The sequence below is a fragment of the Mesocricetus auratus genome, unplaced genomic scaffold (genome assembly GCF_017639785.1).
Source record: "Mesocricetus auratus isolate SY011 unplaced genomic scaffold, BCM_Maur_2.0 Super-Scaffold_2245, whole genome shotgun sequence".
Classification (NCBI taxonomy): Eukaryota; Metazoa; Chordata; class Mammalia; order Rodentia; family Cricetidae; genus Mesocricetus; species Mesocricetus auratus.
Genome location: NW_024429180.1, coordinates 1,844,592 through 1,864,177, shown reverse-complemented (window position 1 = coordinate 1,864,177; position 19,586 = coordinate 1,844,592). Strand labels below are relative to the sequence as shown.

Below are 19,586 nucleotides of genomic sequence, written 5' to 3'. Positions count from 1 at the left end.
ATCACAAACTAATTTGCTGAAAACAAATGTTAACTGTAATACATGTCTTCCTGCCTGCTGCCTGGGTTCAGTTGACGCTTTTAGCCTCCAAATAACACACAGGACACCATATTAATTATAGAACTGTTGGCCATTTGCTTGGTTTATTATCTGCTAGCTCTGACTTAATTATTAACCCATAATTACTAATATATATTTTATAAGGACTTACCTTCATGAGGATGCACTTCCGGGAGATCACATGGTGACCAATCTCTTCACTACATTTCCCAGAATCCTCCTAGACTCCTAGACCCACCTATCCTGCTTCCCTATTGGCCAACAGTGTTTTATTGACATATACACAGAACTTCCCCATCAGTTAACTGCACAATTTATTTGATGGTTGTGTTTAAAATATATTTTAATGGGAAGCGGTTAAGTTGGTTTTGCATGCTTATAGTTTGATTTGAAAAAAATCAATCATAGATTCTTTACTAATTTTTTTAATTTGATGATTTTAGTAGTAGATTTTAAAGATTTCTTTCTATTTTCTGTATATCAGTATTTGCCTGCATGTGTGCTTGTGTGCCACCCATGTGCGGTGTTTCTTCTTGGCAGAGGATGGCATCCGAATCCCTGGACCAGGAGTCACACATGGGTGTGAACTCTGATGTGGGTGCTGGGTCCTCTGCAAGAACAGCAAGCGCTGCTAATCCCAAGATAGCTCTCTGCCATGTCAAACGAATTCTTCAAAATTGCCTTTTTTTTTTCTCCTGGGGTGCAGGTGAGACAGGGCCTCATGTACCCTAGGCTGGACTCAGACTCCATGTAACTGAAGATAATTGAAGTTCTTGAGCTTCTGATCCTCTTGTGCTGAGATTACAGTCGTGTGCCCCTATTCCCACTTTATTGTGCTCTGGGGTTGAAACCCAGAACTTAGTGCATGCTGGCCAAACTCCTATCACCTTGAACCCTATATATTCTCTCGCTTTCTTTGTGAGGTTCAAACCAACTGGATGCAGCCTCAAGTCGGCTCTCTGTTGGTGAGATTCTGGTTACATGCAGGGAGTGAAGCTGCAGAAAGTACTGCAAGGGGAAACGGTCCGAGCAGGAGAAAATAAAACGGGAACTTGGGAATCAGGTTTTAGATTTCATTTTGCAGCTTCTGAGAAAGCACAATAATGTGTTTTGAGGAGATCTGTTGATCATGGTTTAGTAAGAGGAAAGTCAGTGCAAGGCTGTCCACTGGGGTCTCAATTGTGTTGCACTGTGTCTGTACATAATACACACTTTTTGAGTGTCCGTACTTCATTTGCTTAGGTTGCTTCCATTCTTTTCAATGGTGTCTTGTAATGGCCTAGAGGGGTCCCAGGAGAGTTGGTAGGGAAAGCACATTCTACAGTTGGGGTAAGCTAGGGCCACTCATGTTAGAACAAGAGGAAAAGACAGGTCTGAATAAATGCATTGATTTGAGGACTACTTTGATGTTTTGAATTTCTTGACTTGCTAATGAGGGTTTTATGGCTGTTTTGCTGACTCAGAGGGCAAAGAAGGGGCATCTCTGCATTGTTAGTTCCTAGTTTACTGTGATTTTAGGTAGTTCAGAGAAGATATAAACTATTAAGGGAACAGAACTTTTAGTTGTCGTAGTGATTAGAGGTTTCCTTAGTTTGGTCAATAGTGCAGAGAGATGGAGAATTCAGAGACTGTATTTCTACTCCTCCAAATGCACTCAGATAGCATCCATTCATTCCTTGAATTATAAGTAAAAAGACTAAAAATTTTTTTCCACATGAAGGAATAAAATACTTTCATTAAACCACTAAAGTTAGAAATTCGGTTTTCAAGAGAAAGACTTAATCAAGCTTAAATTTGAAAGGTCAAGACTCTTCATTTCAAATGAGGAACATGGTTCTTGGCCATACTTTTCCTGTGCTCCCATTTTATGGCTTTGTGTACTGTCACGCTGAATTTAAATGAGCAATACCCGATACTTACAGCTTTGGAACGAGACCCCAGAATCAGGGAAGTGTTCATGGTGACGCGTGTCTCACCCAACCAGCACGCTGTTTAAAGTGTGATTCCTGGTAGGTACTTGAATTTCAGCCTTAGGATTCCATAATGAGATAGAGTGGTATTTCCCGTGAGTACTCTGGGATGATTGACAGTAAGGTGAGGGTGGCCATCCCTTTTTTATGCCTGACCTTGATAATATTTCCCTGCCGGCTGGGGAGGAGTGGACGACAAATAGGCCTTCATGATGCCTGAGTAATTAGTGTATGTTGGTTCCAGCTGAACAAACTGGTGGGCAATGATCAGGTAAATGGACCTGGAATATATTAACATAGGCTGTGTTGTAAGAGACCTGAGGGAAACACTTAACATTTTAGGAGGTGGTTGGAGTAGCCTTATTTCATTCCTTTAAATATATATCATTATGAATTAATGTGTTTATATCTTGGTGAGCATATCTCCAGTTTTACTTTAGATGTCTACCAAGATTAACATAATTGAAATGTAACCGTCTCAAGCATTCCCCACGTAGAGGATACTTCTTGCCATTTTCAAATTGGAAGAGTTAGAGTTTTTTCTTTTTCTTCAACTCATCTGTAGTCCAAGAAAACCTTGAAACTCTCAGAACCTTCTGCCTCAGTCTCCCTAGTAGCTAGGATTTCAGGCTTGTGTGCTGTAACATGATAAATAAAGAACGCAGAGACTGATATTGGGGTTCAAGCTTTAAGCTGACGATCAGAGAAGCAAAGCAGCCAAGCCAGTAGATCTCACCTCTACCTCAGCTCAGACCAAAGGAGCGATCCTCAGATTGCTCCCGACTTCACCACTCCTCAGATTCACTCAGGCTGCTGTGCTTTCCTCAGTGTGGCTAGAGATGCCTGAGACTAACCACTGAAGTCTCTGCTCCTACCTATTATCTCTCTCTAGTGCTGGTATTAAAGACAAACTTGTGTAGCCCTGAGTGGCCTTGAACTCAAGATAGATCCATCTGCCTTTGTCTCCTGAGTCCTGGGATTTAAGGTGTGTGACACCACTGCCTGATCTCTATAACTTGAGGCTGAGTTTGCTTTCTGGCAAGATTTACTAAATCATAAATAATGTATCAACACAGTGTGCGCTTCTAAGGTGATTTATTTAAGTAGCATGGTTCTTGTACATTTATTATTACATTAAATTAATTAATTAGCCAATAACTAATTTGCATATGACTGTTTTGCCTACATTTATGTCTACACCCCATGTGTGCCTGGTGTCCACAAAGGCTAGAAAAGGGTGTTGGATCTCCTGAGATTGGAGTCACATAGTTAGTTGTGGGTCATTTTGTGGTTGCTGGGAATTGAACCCTGGTCCTCTGGAAGAGCAGTCAGTGCTTTTAACAGCTGAGCTACCTCTCCAGGTCTGCTGTGTGCACTATGTCAGGTGTGTAGTCAGAGGATGATTTGCAGGAATCTTTTCTTCCACTGCCCTGGGTGGGTGGGAGAGTAGAAGTTGAACTCTTGGCATCAGAACTGGTATCAGGTATCTACTTACTACTGGATTGTCTTTCTGAATATTTATCAGTAGTAAACAGGTGTTTGCTCAGCAATACAAAGACCATTAGACAGTTGCTCTAGTGCTGAACATGGAGGGAAGGAAGGACTTAGTTTCATAGATTTTGTTTTAGTTCCGGTGCTTAGGTAATCAAAAGGTTGTTAACATTTTTGGCAGGGGGAAGAGGGGCTGCAGAATGAGGTTTTCTTGTGTTGCCTTGAGCTTCTGTGCTGAAGTGATCCTTCAGCCTCACCATCCTGAGTAGCTGGAAGTATTACAGTTCAAGGCCTCTGGGCCCAGAGAATCAAAGGGTTTTTAAATGGCATAGTTGCTTAAAAACTTGCTGTTGTTCACTTTTCTCATAAAACTTATGCATTAGTATCCTTTTTAGCTCCGGAACATGCTGTATATACTTATGCAAATTTGAAACACTAGACCTTTCAATGAAGAACTAATCAGGAGAAGAATGCATGTGAAATGTTGAGCCTTTTTCCCCCCTTTTCTGCTATTATTGTCTTTAGAAAAACTTATTCTGCAGAAACATCATACTCTCTCCATTGTAAATGTTTTGATTATCTTGGCGTAGCTAAATTACTTTCTCTACATTTTGGGGCAAAATGGAATAGGCTGGGATCCCTGGTAGGAATTTGTTCACATTAATATGGCTCATCAGGGACATTATATTTAATTGGAGATCCTGCAGCACAGTGGCAGGAGTCTGAAGAGAATCATTTAGCATTAGCAATGGCCCGTCTGGGAGCTGCGCACTAATCAAGGTGCTGGAGTGTTAGCGGTGGGCATGATGGGAATTATGACGGTTATGACATGTAAGCATGTCTGTGCAAACTGGACAGGCAATGAGTTAATCAAGAAGTGTATTAAATGGCTCCCATGCTGATTCATTATAATCTACCATAGTGCCTGTCAGGTGGTGTATTTAAAAAATACAATTATTGCTGAATTCACTATGTATGTGAGCTGAATTCAGTCATCACTCTCTTATTTTCAACAAAATTACCTCGATTTGCTTTGTACACATAAAAATGGAGAATTGTGTCAATTATGTTGGTTTTGTGAACTGCATTTTAAAGTAGTGCCCTTTCCTTTAACATGTAAGAGTATACCTCTAATTTCAGGCTTCTTCAAGAATTTGCTTAGCCTCTTCTTCTTTTTTTATTTTTTATTTTTTTTAAGATGGATGTTTTTGTTTTTGTTTTGATTACCCTCTTCTTATTCATTATAAGTACTCTGGCTCATTTGCTGCAACGTAAGTGATTTGGGCTCAAGACTACAATGTGTGTCTTTATCTTCTCATCAAGCATTTCAGAGAGAAATTAATATTTAATACACAAATAATAAGCTATGGAAGAATCAAAGCATTAATCTTTTCCACCATCCAAACACTCTGGAACCAGATGGGGGTGGGGCATCCTTTGCTGTGGTGGGTGATCTCTTTATGTCCTGTAAACCCATTCTGTGCCCAGCATGCCTAGACCCATCTGTCATGAAACTATCATTTAGAAATGCTAGAAACGTATGCATTTCGAGGAAATGGAGCTAATAAACTGGATTCCTTTAGAAAAGAAATTGAAACGCAGCATAAATCCATAAGCAAACTGTAGTCTATCTGTAGACAAATTTATAGTAGCACTGTACACACAATTTTTCAGAATTTTTCTTAACGCTGACAAATATAATAAAACTTTATACCGAGCCGTGTCCTTTTAATTTATTAACTCAATTAAAGCCACATTATAGCTAATAGAAGTGTTGTCCTGCGGGTGGTTGTTATTGAGGTCCATTATCTGTGCAGCTCGTGATAGTGGTCAGCAGCAACAGAAGTAAAACTTGCAACCAACACCCTCCCTTGGGAGCTGTGAGCTCCGCAGGCTCAATTGCCAAAACCCAGCAAAGCAGCTGAAATGATTGATGGCTCATACCCCCTGGCGTTAAGGGTAAACCAGTAGTTCCAGTGAAGAAGGGGTATGAGTTCATGCAGACATTGGGCTGAAATTGCATCTGGACATGAAAAAAACCTTGGCATTAATGTCTTCACGTGCCAGTTATTAGATTTATCTTTATATTCACATACCTAGCCATTTCACTGTCTCTTCTTTCTTGTGTTGGAAGCTCAGCAAATGCTGAACTTACCAGAGTTTAAATAAACAAAGTCCCAAGGAGGAACTTGTAACATTCTACTATTTTGTTCTTAAGTTAAATGAAGGACAAAATTGTTATTATCCCATAGCTCAGAAAGCAAAGTTGTACCTCCATAGCCTAGGCAGGGCCTTGGTCTTCTGTTTACTATACCAACACTTTACAACTTGGCTTTAATAAAGCAAAAATTCTTATTAACGAAAATTTAAGACAGTCTTGGGATATGTATACTCTCCCGTTATTATAAAGGGCAGATTTCCAAGATCACTTTCTACAGGTCAAAAGAAGTTGGGGCTGGGATGTAGCTCAGTGGTTGAGTGTTTCCCTAACTTTAAAAAGACTCCATGAGTTTGATCTCTAGCAATACGCACACATAATGACTTTGAATGACACTTTTAAAGGAAACATCTGTACTTTAATGTTATCATACCTTGTGGTGTAAAATAATACCAAATCTCCGGATTCATTTTTCTCTAAGTATATATTTAGAGAGGACTGGAAGCACTACCTCTTGGAAAAAGTAATCAAATATTAGAAAACAACAGCCTAATTTTTACTCTGATGTTCCAGTGTTTATTGGGCGGTCAGCATACATGTAACAGCAATTGTTCCAATATCATTTGTTATATGTTGTATTAGTTTCCTTACACATTCCTATGACCAAACTTCTGGAAAGTTTTATCTTGGCTCTCAGTTTAGACAGATCGTCTGTTATGGACTGGGTAGCATGTTAATGGGGAGTAACCTTTCATTTTTATTTATTTTATGTCACCAACTAGGAAGCTGAGGAAGGGGAATGCTAATTCTCAGATGGATTTTTGTCTTTTTATTCAGTTCATGGGGTGGTGTCACTCACATCCAGTTGTCTTCCTTCTGCCTCTGTTTTTTTTTTTTTGTTTTGTTTTTGTCACAGATGCACCCAGAGGTGTTTAGTAATGTGATCAAGCTGACAAAAGAAATTCAATATTGTGTTTAGCACTTGGTGTCTGTAGTGCATTAGGAGTACACAGAATTATGCAAGGGAATCATTGGATTTAGATTGGGACCATTGATTTGAGAGATGCAATCAGTTGCTAAGGGCTATCCATTTGGTAAGTTGTGCCGTTAACACCATAAATAAAAGACCAGAGTGATATTTGAGTTCAAGCTTCAAGTTGAAGATCAGAAAAGCAAAGCCAGTAGATTTTACTTCTATCAAACTAAAATGGCAATCCTGTTTCCATGAATTCTCAGAGGCAAAAGTTCTGAGCTCATGTCTCTTCCTCCTTATATTCTGTTCCCTGCCCAGCCATAACCTCCTGTCTCTACCTCCCTAGTGCTGGGATCAAAGGCATGAGCACTATCAACTCTTGACTCATGTTTAGGTCATGGTAGCCTTGAACTCAGAGAGATCCATCTGCCCATCTACTGAGTCCTGGGATTAAAGGTGTGTGCCACCATGGCCTAGATTCTTTCTACAGCTAACTAGTATGGCTGACTTTGCTTTTGGATACTTTAGGCAATCTTTATTAAATCCAAAATGATGTATCACCCCAATTCTTTTTTTCTGTCTAATACAAAAAAAGAAAGCTATAACTAACAAGAAAAACTATATACAACACATACAATAAGTATATATAATATATACAGGCAATAAGTTCATCAATAATGTCTAGTTCATTTGCATTTGACAAATGCAGAGAAAATATTCCATGATGTATTTCATCTTTGTGAGTCCAAAGTCTCGTACCTAATTTATTTTCTATTCTAATTCGCATTATCAAATTATCCTTTTATGCCTCTCAACTATATATACTTTACATTTCTTTAGTGCGTTTCCTTTCTGAGTCTAGTAAACAAGGAAAACTATAACTACAACTATCTAGTCTTCAATTCCCTCAGAGACTAGAGAAGGAAATAGTATTGATTGCGTAAACAGGAAGTATGATCAAGTAACTTCCAAGAAATCTGAGAAATGACAAAAACAGCTGGCTACCTGGACAGTCACCCAAGGTTCTTTGCAATGTTGGGATAGCCACCTTCAGGCTATAGGCCTAACATCTCTGACAGACTTTTCTGTGAAGCAGGATTTTCTGAAGGGCTGTCCAGCCTTGTCTTGGCAAGGTTTGCAGTCACTCCCTTTTGTGTCCTGCTTATCCAATTTGGACAGCATACTCTCAGCAGTTGAGGCAAGTGCAGCTTCTTGCCCAATGACTTACTTTGCCACAAAGAAAATAGACTTCATGTGGAGTTTCTTGGAAGCCCATCATCTTCTCTGAAGTAGATTGGTGCTGCCAGGAGCAGACATGTCTCATTGTCATAAAAAAAAAAGAAATGAAAATAAAAAAGGACCTATGTTATTCAACATTTAAATGCCATATTCTATAGATCTCTGAAGTGTTTGAAGATGACCTATCTGTCTAAAATATATCTCTGTTTGACCTTGATAGCATCCATAATATGACTATAAGTTTGATTGTAATAGGTGACTAATTACTAACCTGTATTTTCTTATTATCCCATATAGTTGGTAATAATAACTTTCAAGAACTAGAAATTTGCATTACATTGTTAAATGGGCTTTTTAGGTTTAGTACCTTGAGCAAGATTAGAAACATATGTACAGTATGTTTTAACCAAATTTCAAATTTATATCAATGTATAGAATTTGAATACAATATACAAAATGTAATGTAAAGTTTTTAAAACTAGTAGTTGTTTTAAAAAAGTAGATTCAATAATCTACCTTTTCATCTTATCATATATATATATAATATATCCTCCTTTTTCTATTCAGAGTAGATTCAATAATCTACCCTTTTTATCCTATCATATCTTCATTCCCTTTTTTTTTCCAAGACAAAAACCTTGCATCTATTCCCCTTTGTTCAATTTTCTTCCTGACAGTAACCAACAACATTTTCTAACCAATCCTCATAAACAATGACAAATATTCATAACCCAGTGAGTGACCAAAAACCATCCATCCCACTTCTTGGGAATGTGGGCATCGTGCTCTTAAAGTTACTTTCTGCTGTCTGGGAGTGATGGCATCTTTAGGGGATCCTGAAAAGAAAAATTTGGGTTAACTGTCAAGCTGTATCATTTTTGTTCAGTCTCTGCATAATGGGAAACTGCAGGACTTATCTCAAGTCCTGGCTAGAGTAGTCTGTGAGGTTAGATCATCTCAGTTAGCTACCTCAAAGTTGTTCTGAGCAGTGTCTGTGATTCAAAGCTGATCTTGATGTAATAAATCACGTCCCAACAAATTCATTGCAGTATTAGCAATGTGTGGCTTTAATAGTCCTCTCTGTCCTTCTGGTCCTATACATTCAATCCTTCTTGTGCACTTTTTTACCTGAGATAAAGTTCCAATTGCTAAAAGTTGAACATTTACTTCCTTTAGAGGCCAATTTGGATGCCAAGATTCTTGTGCTATAATTGTTACATCTTAACCTGTGTCTACCAGACCTTCAATGATAACATCATTTATTCATACTTTTAATTTTGGTCTCTGCTCATTTACAGAAGTTTGACAATATACTCACTTTGTGATTTTTTTCTGACTCGTTTGTTCTCTCATTTTATATATTTTCTATCATCCAGAGCAGTATGATTTCTTACAATAAGTACTAGGCTCTTTCATTGTTCCAGGAAGTAATTTTCACAGTGACAGGAAAGGGCTGAACTGAATTTGGCATAAGGTTTTCATAGGGGCCTACAAAAAGACCCTCATGGAGTTCCCTGATGGTAAAGTATTGCTTTGATAATTTCTTGTTGACCTACATCCCTTAGTCCAATGTTTGCCTTTGCTACACTTCCTCTGTAATCTAGAAAGGAGGGGCATTTTGTTTGGATTATATTTATAAAAAGAATTGTTTATAGAAACACCCTTTTTACAATCCCTTTTCAAGTGCCCCATTTGCCACAATTAAAACATTTTATATTTTGATTTTTCTTTAAATCTCTTGAGATCACCTCTCCTCTCCATGTATCATCATCATGGTCATGAGTTTTAATATTAATTATACCCCCATCTAATCCTCCAGCACTGTTGACCTTGCTTTTAAAGGCCTAAATATCTCTTTGCATTGGGGATTAGCATTTTTAAAAGCCATTGTTTCAATTATTATTTTTCTAGCTTCTGTGTCTGATATCATTCGATTTACTACTGATGATAGTCTTTGTAAGAAATCTATGAATGCTTCCTTTGGGCCCCGAATAACTTTTGTAAGTGATTCAGTTTTCTTTTCTGCTTCTCCAATTCTGTCCCAAGCTTTCAAAGATGCTGCCTGGCATAAACCCAAGAGATGATCATCATATTGACATTGCCTTTCTAAAGTAGCATAGTCTCTCCTTCTCCAAGAATTTGATCTTGGGAGATAACCATACCTCTTGCTTTAGCCTTTTGTTCCATATTTTTAGCCTCTTCTCTGAACCAGGAAGCCCATTGTAATTGTGGTCCAGGCTCTAGGACAGCTTTAGTCAAGTCTATCCAGTGTATAGGAATAACCCTATTACAAACAGACCCACGTGTTTATCATCTACTTCACAAATGGTGAATGGATGGCTTATTAGATCATTACTTCCTTGAATTTCCCCAGATGTAATATTGTCACAGCTTCCAAGTAGCTCTTATAGAACCTCTGTCATTTGGCACATCCTATGAGGTTACTGAATATATTAAGGTTGGTTCTCTTAAAACCTTAGATTCCCTTTTAACTTTTTGTTTTGTTTCGATTTGTTTTTCGAGACAGGGTTTCTCTGTATTGTTTTGGAGGCTGTCTTGGAACTTGCTCTGTAGACCAGGCTAGCCTCGAACTCACAGAGATCTGCCTGCCTCTACCTTCCAAGTGCTGGGATTAAAAGTTTGTGCCACCAACACCCAGGCCCCTTTTAACTTAAAAATGCAATGCTGAATTTGTTCCCCCATTAAATTTCTCAATTTGGATCTGAATATCTCTGTGATCTGCCTATGTAAGTTTTTCTAAGGCCCGCATCTTGGCACTCATATCAACCAACTTTCTTAGAGATTAACCAAGAATTATCAAACTGACAACAAAGATTTTCAAAATGATAATTAATCATATGTCAATCCTGATTTAGTTGATTGTTCCTTCATTTAATTGTTCCATTTTAAATCATGCATTGCATAATCAAACCCAGACCTAACTCTCTCCATTGTAATTTTATTTCCCATTTTTAATGTGGGGAAAAAACTCTTTTTTAACTAATTCCTTCCATTAAGAATTATCAATAGATTTACCAAATCTGCGGACTGTGTCAATGAACTGTCTGATCTGAGAACTAGTGAGTGTGTGTGTTCATGTGTGCATGTGTGTCTGTGAGCTGAGAGTGTCAGCGTGAGAGAGGGCCTGGAGGAAAAGTCTGAAAGTCTCCAAAGTTTGAGTGGCAGCTGACTACTGTGTAGAAAAGCCACTACTGAAAAGTTCCAAACTTAAAGAAAACCGAGCCAGTAGTGCAGGGACTCAGGTGGAAGTCCCACCTGCTGCTCAAGCTTGGGCTCAAAGCAGCCTCAAAGTGGCTTTTTTATTGAATTGATATTTTAATGTTGGGTGTCAATTATAACACAATAAATAAAAGACCCAGAGACCGATATTGAGTTCAAGCTTCAAGCTGAAGATCAGAAAAGCAAAGCAGCCAAGCCAGTAAATCCTACCTCTTCCATGCTGAAATGGTAATCCTGTCTCCAGTAATCCTCAGAGGCAAAAGCTCTGAGTTCCTGTCTCCTCTTCATTTTATTCCTTTCTCTGACCAGCCATAACCTCCTGTCTCCTCCTCCCCAGTGCTGGGATGAGAAGTGTGTGATCCCAATGCTGGGATCAAAGGCATGAGGCTCTGTTAGTCTTCACTCTTTTGTAGCCCAGGGTGGCCTTGAACTCAGAGAGATCCATCTGCCTCTGTCTCCTGAGTCCTGGGATTAAAGGTGTGTGCCACCACTGCCCGGTTTCTTTCTACAGCTAACTAGTGTGACTGGCTTTGCTTTCAGATACTTCAGGCAATCTTTATTAAGTCATAAATGGTCTATCGCCACATTGTGGAGCTACATTCCTTGTCACTCTTCAGTGGCCCCTCTTTCTACTCTTTTGAACCCATTGCTTTCAATCCTATGTGAAAAAGTCCCTTCCCTCCTTCAAAGAAAGCGCAGCTCATTATTTTGAGGACTGTTTTTTTTTTGTTTGTTTGTTTGTTTTTGCTTTCTGATACAGCTATTCTAGAACTTGATCTGTAGACCAAACTGGCCTTGAACTCAGAGATCCACCTGCCTCTGCCTCCTAAATGCTGGGAATAAGGTGTGTGTCATCGACCACCCCATGAAGGTTGGATTTCTTTTGTTAGTGTCTTTTTTGGGTTGAGTGTGAAGAGACATTAGACGTGGAAGTGTAACCACGAGGAACCTGCTTTCTGCTCTCCCGTTGGTACCCCAGCAGGAGAGAGGTGTAGGGTGAGAAGATGTAACTCCTGCTGTGTTTACGGGACCTTTCTTTTCTGTCCCTCCCATCTCTTAGGTGCTGGGGACCAGACCTGGGTCCTTGCACACATAAAGCAAGCCCTCTCCACTGCCCGGTTACATCCTCAGTGCTCGGTTGCTTTTCTGGCATCTCTGCTTGAATGCTTTGAAACCATTTCAAAGTGGAATGACCCAGCTGTAACTCCCAGGTTTCTGATATTTGTATACTATTGCCGAAACAAAACAAAAAGAAAAAATAGAGGAATTGATGATGATCACTGCTGTGTTTTTGGTTTCTCATTGCTTATTAATGATGAGGTCCTTAACCTAAAAAGTTATGTAATCTGGTTGTGTCCCTTCACTTAATCATCACTTCCTTTGGGAGGTGTTTAAAAACCCCCGTTCACGAGTAACTGTGCTGTTTGACCCTAATGAGGTTTGTCGAGTACTGGTGGTCCTGAAGAGGTTCAGTTCTTAAGTGTGGTTATGTAAGTGTTTTCATTGTGTGTGTGTGTGTGTGTGTGTGTGTGTGTGTGTGTGTGTGTGTGTGTGTGTGTGTGTGTGTGTGTGTGTGTAGGTGCAGGTCAGAGGACAAACTTGCTGGAGTAATTTTTCCCTTTCGGTCATGTGGTTCCTGGGGTTTGGATTTGGGTTGTCAGGCTTGGTGGCAAGCACTTTTATGCACCAAGCCACCATTACATCACATTACCTTGTGCAGCACAGAGGCGCTACATAAACTGCCCGGGTCAAGAGTTCTGAGACTGCTAGACTGTTTTGAGTCATCTGGCTGCCTCATGGGATCACAGGGGCTCTTTAAAGGAGGCACAGTGGTAGAGGGAGAGGAGAAGGGAAAACCCAGAAGTCGCAGGGTGTGGGGTCTGGGGTGCAGTGGATGGGGTAGCCAGCACCCCACAACAGCCAGGGCATGCTCTCTCTCCTTATGCCCTCAGGAGTGGGAGCCTTGACTTAATGGTCTGAGCATCAAGCAAGGGAAAATGAATATAGAAGGGACGTTTGGATGTCAGGAAATCTAGCAGTGTCTCAACAGTGTTACCATGTCAAAGAAAGACATTCCCATGGCATTTTGGAGAGATGCATAAAAAAAAAATCACAAAATGTTTGTGCTTTCAAAACTCATGAAAAATTGATGTATTTGAAAGTCTCCGTCTGACCAGCAAAATTAATTTCTTCCGGACTGTTTTATTTGTTGCTGAATTGTGGGTGGTTTTCTTAGTTTGTGAGGCAGTCTGGAATTTTGGTCTATGGGCTCTGTTTGTGGCGAAGGTTTAAAATGTCCTCCCCTTTCATCACCTCCCCACCCCTTGCTTCCTGCTCTTTGTTTTTCTCTTTCCTGGTTTTTCTCTCATCCCAGCTCTGTCCCCTGCCCCTTCACCTAAACCCCAAGACACTTAGCAAAACAACCAACTGAGTTCTACTGAGGGGCAGTTTCCTCATGGTTCTAGTTGGCATTGTGCGTGACGGATCCATGCTTGGGTCTTAAGATCATGGCTGTGAACACGTGTGGAAGATAGCCACAGAAAGTGCTTCTGATTTTGACTCCAACCCCTTAGCCTGTTGCTCCTGCCAACCTTCCAAGCGGCCTGTCCCTTGCGTTGGGCATCACCTGCTTCTGAAAAGGCTGCTTATAGCTGGTTAGTGTGGCTCACTGTTGTGTGATTTTCTCGTTTTGTCTCCATGAAGCGTTTGCCACTTACTTTTGCTCATCTGTCATCCTGTTTTCTGTGGGCTTTATTCACTGCTGTGCATTTGAAAGGGAAGCTTTGCAGGTGTGAGCTCACCATGCCAGTCGACTTTCTCGCTGCGTTGTGAAGACAGAGAAAAATGCCAAAAACGCATTGTGTTTTTGCTTAATTTCAAAGATCAGTTCATAAAAGTTATGCATTTGAAACTAAACTTGTAATGAGATTACTTATAGGGTTTACTGAGCACTAGTGAGTGTGCTTTGCCCCCTTTGGACTTAAGACACTCCAGTTGCTCAGTCCCTTTCTGCCTGTCCCTGCAGTTTCTATGTGACCATCATGGTGGATGCCTGGCTGAGTCGGGAGAGCTGTGCTGAGTCCTTAGAGGAGCCAGGGCTGGAGATCGAATAAGCTTTCTGAGAGAGAGAACCTCGGGTGTCAGGAAGGGAAGTGTTACGTTTGGGTGAAGCTGCTTACCAACAGTATTGGGAAGTCTTTTGCTCTGCTGACAACTGAGTGTTGAGTTCTCCCGTGAGTCAATCATAGAGTAATTCTCGGTCTGTGCTCTATTCCCCAAATGGAGATTACGTATTGAGTAAAAGAGCCTTTATAATTAAATCTAGACGAGTGTCTTCCATGAACTATTCTAATTAAGTGTTATAGATCCCGAGGCTGTACTGATGTGGCTCAGCGGGAACACTTTCTAAGCGGTAAGGGGATTAGGTTTCCAAACTACTCAAACCTCTTTGTGAGGTTCCACATGTAGATGGCCCCCAGCATCTCATAGCTGTCTTAAACACTTTTATTTTACATTTCTGCAAAAGCGATGCAGCTTCGGTAGAAACCCTCATTCTAGTTCTAGATTGAGATTTATACTTGGAAACTATCAAAGTCCTTAATTCTACTATTCAAAGTAATCATGAATTAAATATGTTACTTTAATAAAATATAACCAAAGCAAGCACAGAGATTGTCGTTTTTGAAATAGGAGTTTATCTGATTGCTTGAAAGTAACTCTTTTCAATTCTTCAAAATAAGATTTGTGTAGTTGACTTTTTTTTCTGCACTTTTCCAGTTCTTAGTAATTTCACGTTAGTGATGGTTGGGTTAGAATTGGTGGATACTGGTGTCTGGTTGAATTGAGTGAGCCTTGCTGGTTCAGGCAAGAATCCTATCTAGTCTCCATTTTGTTGGCCTGTCGGTGTCGTGGAGAATATTTTGCTTTTCACATGGAAGACTGTTGAGGAATGTTTGTTCAGCTATGCAAAGATGTGTTGCATTTTTTAACTACGTAAAGATGTGTTGCATTTATTTAACTATGCAAAGATGTGTTGCATTTATTTAACTATGTAAAGATGTGTTGCATTTATTTAACTATGCAAAGATGTGTTGCATTTATTTAACTATGCAAAGATGTGTTGCATTTATTTGACTATGTAAAGATGTGTTGCATTTATTTAACTATGTAAAGATGTGTTGCATTTATTTAACTATGTAAAGATGTGTTGATGTTTTGCCTTGCTTGTCTATGGCACCTGATTGGTCTAAAGAAAAGTTGAACGGTCAGTGGCAGGGAAGGAGATATAGGCAGAACTTCCTGGCAGGGAGAGTAAGAAGGAGGAGGGATTTAGGCTGGAGTGGGGGGGTGAGGAGTGGTGGGTGAGGGGTGGGGGGGATGCCAGGGGCCACCCAGACCACAGAGGAAGAGGGAAAGTAGGATACACAGAGTGAAAAAAAGGTTAAAAAGCCCCGAGGCAGAAACACAGGTGAATAGAAACAGGTTAAATTAAGTTAAAAGAGCTGGTGGGACAAGCTTAAGCTAAGGCCAAGCTTTCATAATTAAAGTCTGTTTGTCTTTATTTGGGAGCTGGTTGGCAGTCCAAAGAAAACCCCAACTACAGAAAACACGTGTATTGCTGGTCATCCTCCTGGAGTCAGATCTTACTGAGAGATATGTTTCAGAGTACTACAGACATGAAGTGTCTTCTTGTCTCAGACTGTCCTAGTTTTAAGGTTTTGAGAGCTTCCATTCAGACCATCCCATTTTATGCTAAACATACTACCTGGCTCAGGACATTTTTTTTTAAACACTTAGGCACAGTTTTTCCCCCAATATATTCTTTTATTTAAATTAGAAACATGCTTGCTTCACATGTCAATCCCAGCTCCCTCTCCTACCCCTCCTCACCTGCCCCTCCACCAGCCCCTCCCAGCCCCCCACCCAATTCCCACACCATTTCCCAGGGAGGGTGAGGCCCTCCATGGGGGGGATCTCCAGAGTCTGTCATTTCATCCAGTGAAGGACCTAGGCCCCTCCCCCATGTGTCCAGGCTGAGAGAGCATCCCTCCATGTGGAATGGGCTCCCAAAGTACATTTGTATGCCATGGTAAGCACTGATCTACTACCCAAGGCCCCAGAGATTGCTGGAGCCTACTCACTGACACTACATTCAGGGGGTCTGGATCAGTCTCCTGCTGACCACTTAGCCATCAGTCTGGGATCCAAGAATGGGCAACCCCCCCCCCCATCAGGTCAGCTGTCTCTGTGGGTTTCACCAGCCTGGTCTTGACCCCTTTGCTCATCAGTCCTCCCTCTCTGTCACTAGGTTCCAGAAGTTCAGTTCAGTGTTTAGCTGTGGGTATCTGCCTCTGCTTCCATCCATCACTGGGTGAAGGTTCTAGGATGCATATAAGGCAGTCCTCAATCTCATTATCAGGGAAGGGCATTTAAGGTAGCCTCTCCACTATTGCTTAGTTTGCCAGTTGGTATCATCTTTGTAGATCTCTGGAAATCTCACTAGTGTCAGCTCTCTCCTCAAAACTATAATGACTCCCTTTATCATAGTATCTCTCATCCTGCTCTCCTCTATTCTTCTCCCAACTCAACCTTCCTGCTCCCCCATGTCTTCCTCTCCCCTCCTCTTGTCCCCCTCTTTTTTCCCCCATTCTCTCTCCCCTCCCGCCATGTTCCCAATCTGCTCAGGAGATCTTGGTATCATTCTATGCCTCTTGGGAACCTCCCTGTTTCCCAGACTCACTGGCAATGGGATTGTAGGCTGATACTCCCCTGATCCATGTCTAAAATCCATATATGAGTGAGTACATACCATGTTTGTCTTTTTGTGACTGTGTTACCTCACTCAGGATGGTTTCTTCTAGTGCCATCCATTTGCCTGCAAATTTCAAGATTCCATTTTTTTTCTGCTGAGTAGTACTCCATTGTGTAAACGTACCACATTTTCTCTATCCACTCTTCAGTTGAGGGGCATCTAGGTTGCTTCCAGGATCTGACTATTACAAATAATGCTGCTATGAACATAGTGGAACAGACATCCTTGTTGTATGAATGGGCATCTTTTGGGTATATGCCTAAAAGTAGAATTGCTGGTTCTTGTAGTAGACTGAGTCCCATTTTCCTGAGGAATCTCCATACTGATTTCCAAAGTGGCTGTACAAGTTGGCACTCCCACCAACAATGGAGGAGTGTTTCCCTTTCTCCACATCTTCTCCAGCATAAGTTGTCACTGGTGTTTTTTATTTTAGCCATTCTGATAGGAGTAAGATGGTAGCTCAGAGTTGTTTTGATTTGCATTTCCCTGATGGCTAAGGATGTTGAGCACTTTCTTAAGTGTCTCTCAGCCATTTTAGACTCCTCAAAGAGAATTCTCTATTTAGTTCTGTCCCCCACTTTTTAGTTGGATCCTTTGGTGTTTTGGAGACTTGCTTTTTGAGTTCTGTGTAAATTTTGGAGATCAGCCCTCTGTCAGATGTGGGGTTAGTGAATATCTTTTCCCATTCTGTGGGCTGCCTTTTTGTCTTGTTGACTGAGTCCTTTGCCTTACAGAAGCTTCTCAGTTTCAGGAGGTCCCATTTATTAATTGTTGATCTCAGTGTCTGTGCTACTGGTATTATGTTCAGGAAGCAGTCTCCTGTACCAATTTGTTCAAGGGTACCTCCCACACTCTCTTCTAAGAAGTTCAGTGTGGCTGGATTTATGTGGAGATCTTTGATCTTTTTGGAATTAGGTTTTGTAAGGCACAGTTTTCTTGATAAGCATAGGAGGTAATTGCAATAGTTTCAACATATCTCATTGGTTATAATGGATTTTGTTTTAATAAGCCTCCAGTGCTAAATTGTCTATAGTCACAAATTCAAGTAATTGGACTTGTATGTGTGTGTGTGGTGCTGGAAATTCAACCCAAGGCCTCAAGCATACTAGACAAGCATAGTTTTATTTTAAAAAAGACAATGAGACGATGATTCTTTTTCAGTCCTATAAGTTTAAAAATAACACCCTTTAACATCCTATTAGAAAATAATAGGATGATCCAAGCAACTCTCCTACAAAGAATTTTAAAAAATTAAAAATAGAAAACCATGTGTGCTTGAATATAAACTGACATTCTCTTTTGAAAAGTACTTGGTTTTCTGGATATGGGAGCAGTCTTACCACCAACGTTTTGGTCTTTTTGCACCATAGCAAATCTTGCTGTATTAATTTGCTTCTGGTTAAGTCTATGATTGTTGTAGTTTTTCTTTTCTATTAAATTACTTAAAATTTTGTTTTTTAAAATGTTGACATTTTTGAAACATGAAAGATTTTTTTAAGCAAAGTCTTTTCAAAATGGTGTAGGGGCTTCTACAGCTGAACCAAGGGGAGCACCTCACCCACTGAGTATAACAACAACATTCAAAGGACTTCCTTCCTTTCTTGCTTCCTTGCTTCCTTCCTTCCTTCGCTTCCTTGCTTCCTTGCTTCCTTGCTTCCTTCCTTCCTTCCTTCCTTCCTTCCTTCCTTCCTTCCTTCCTTCCTTCCTTCCTTCCTTCCTTCCCCTCTCCTTCCTTCCCCCCTCTCCCCCTTCTCCCCCTCTCCAGAGTTTCTCTGTACCCTAGCTGTCCTGGAACTTGCTTTGTAGACCAGACTGGCCTCAAACTCAGTTACACCTGCCTCTGCCTCCTGGTTCTGGAATTAAAGGTGGAGCCCAACATTCCTGGCTCAAATGCAGTTTCAAAAACTTTTTTGAACAAGGTCTCATTATGTAGCCTGGGAACTCACTCTAGATCAGGCTGGCCTCAAACTTACAGAGATCTGCTTTTCTCTGCCTCTTAAGTGCTGGGATGTACCACCGTGCCTGGCCCCAGTTTCAAAAGTTTTTTAAACTAGCCTTTCTAGATCTCTTTGTTTACGGTCTCTGTGATAAATAAGATGTTTGTCTTTTCATATGACTTTGCCCATCTGACCCTATGTTAGACTGTAGGTTTGTGGGGATGCATATAGCCCGTCCCTCTGCAGTGAAATTTATTTCTGAGAAACAAAAGTGATCCCCTTTAGGAAGTGTGTGTAGCCCTTGTCTGCCAAGTCTGTTGCAGTTTTGACCTGCATGCATAATGTATTGAAGTGTTTATTAGAACAATGTGAATCATCATCAACAACATGTTAGACTCAGAGCTTGCTTGCCCTTGGTACATTTATGAGGAGTTTGTGTTGTCTACCATGGTAGCTAACGAATCACAGAAAAGTTATGCATGCAGCATCATTGAAGTTTCAAGAGAAGATGAGTCAAGAAGTCACAGTGCCATCAGAGCCCCCCTTTTTCCTGTTTTATGTGTGTTCATTATAGAAAATTTAGGCATATGTGTATCTTTTAATTTCTTTTCCACCATATACATGCCACTTGCCAAACCCGTTGCTCAGGCTGAGAAGGCATAGCTAGACTTTGACCTCAAAGACAATGACTTACTTTTGTGGAATT

At 40.5% G+C, this 19,586-nt stretch overlaps 1 protein-coding gene across 5 annotated transcripts in view; it reads left to right on the top strand.

Annotated features, from left to right (window-relative positions):
* The window catches only part of Pcca (propionyl-CoA carboxylase subunit alpha), a 301,425-nt gene that overhangs the window by 31,131 nt on the left and 250,708 nt on the right, over nt 1–19,586 (top strand). The window lies entirely within an intron of this gene.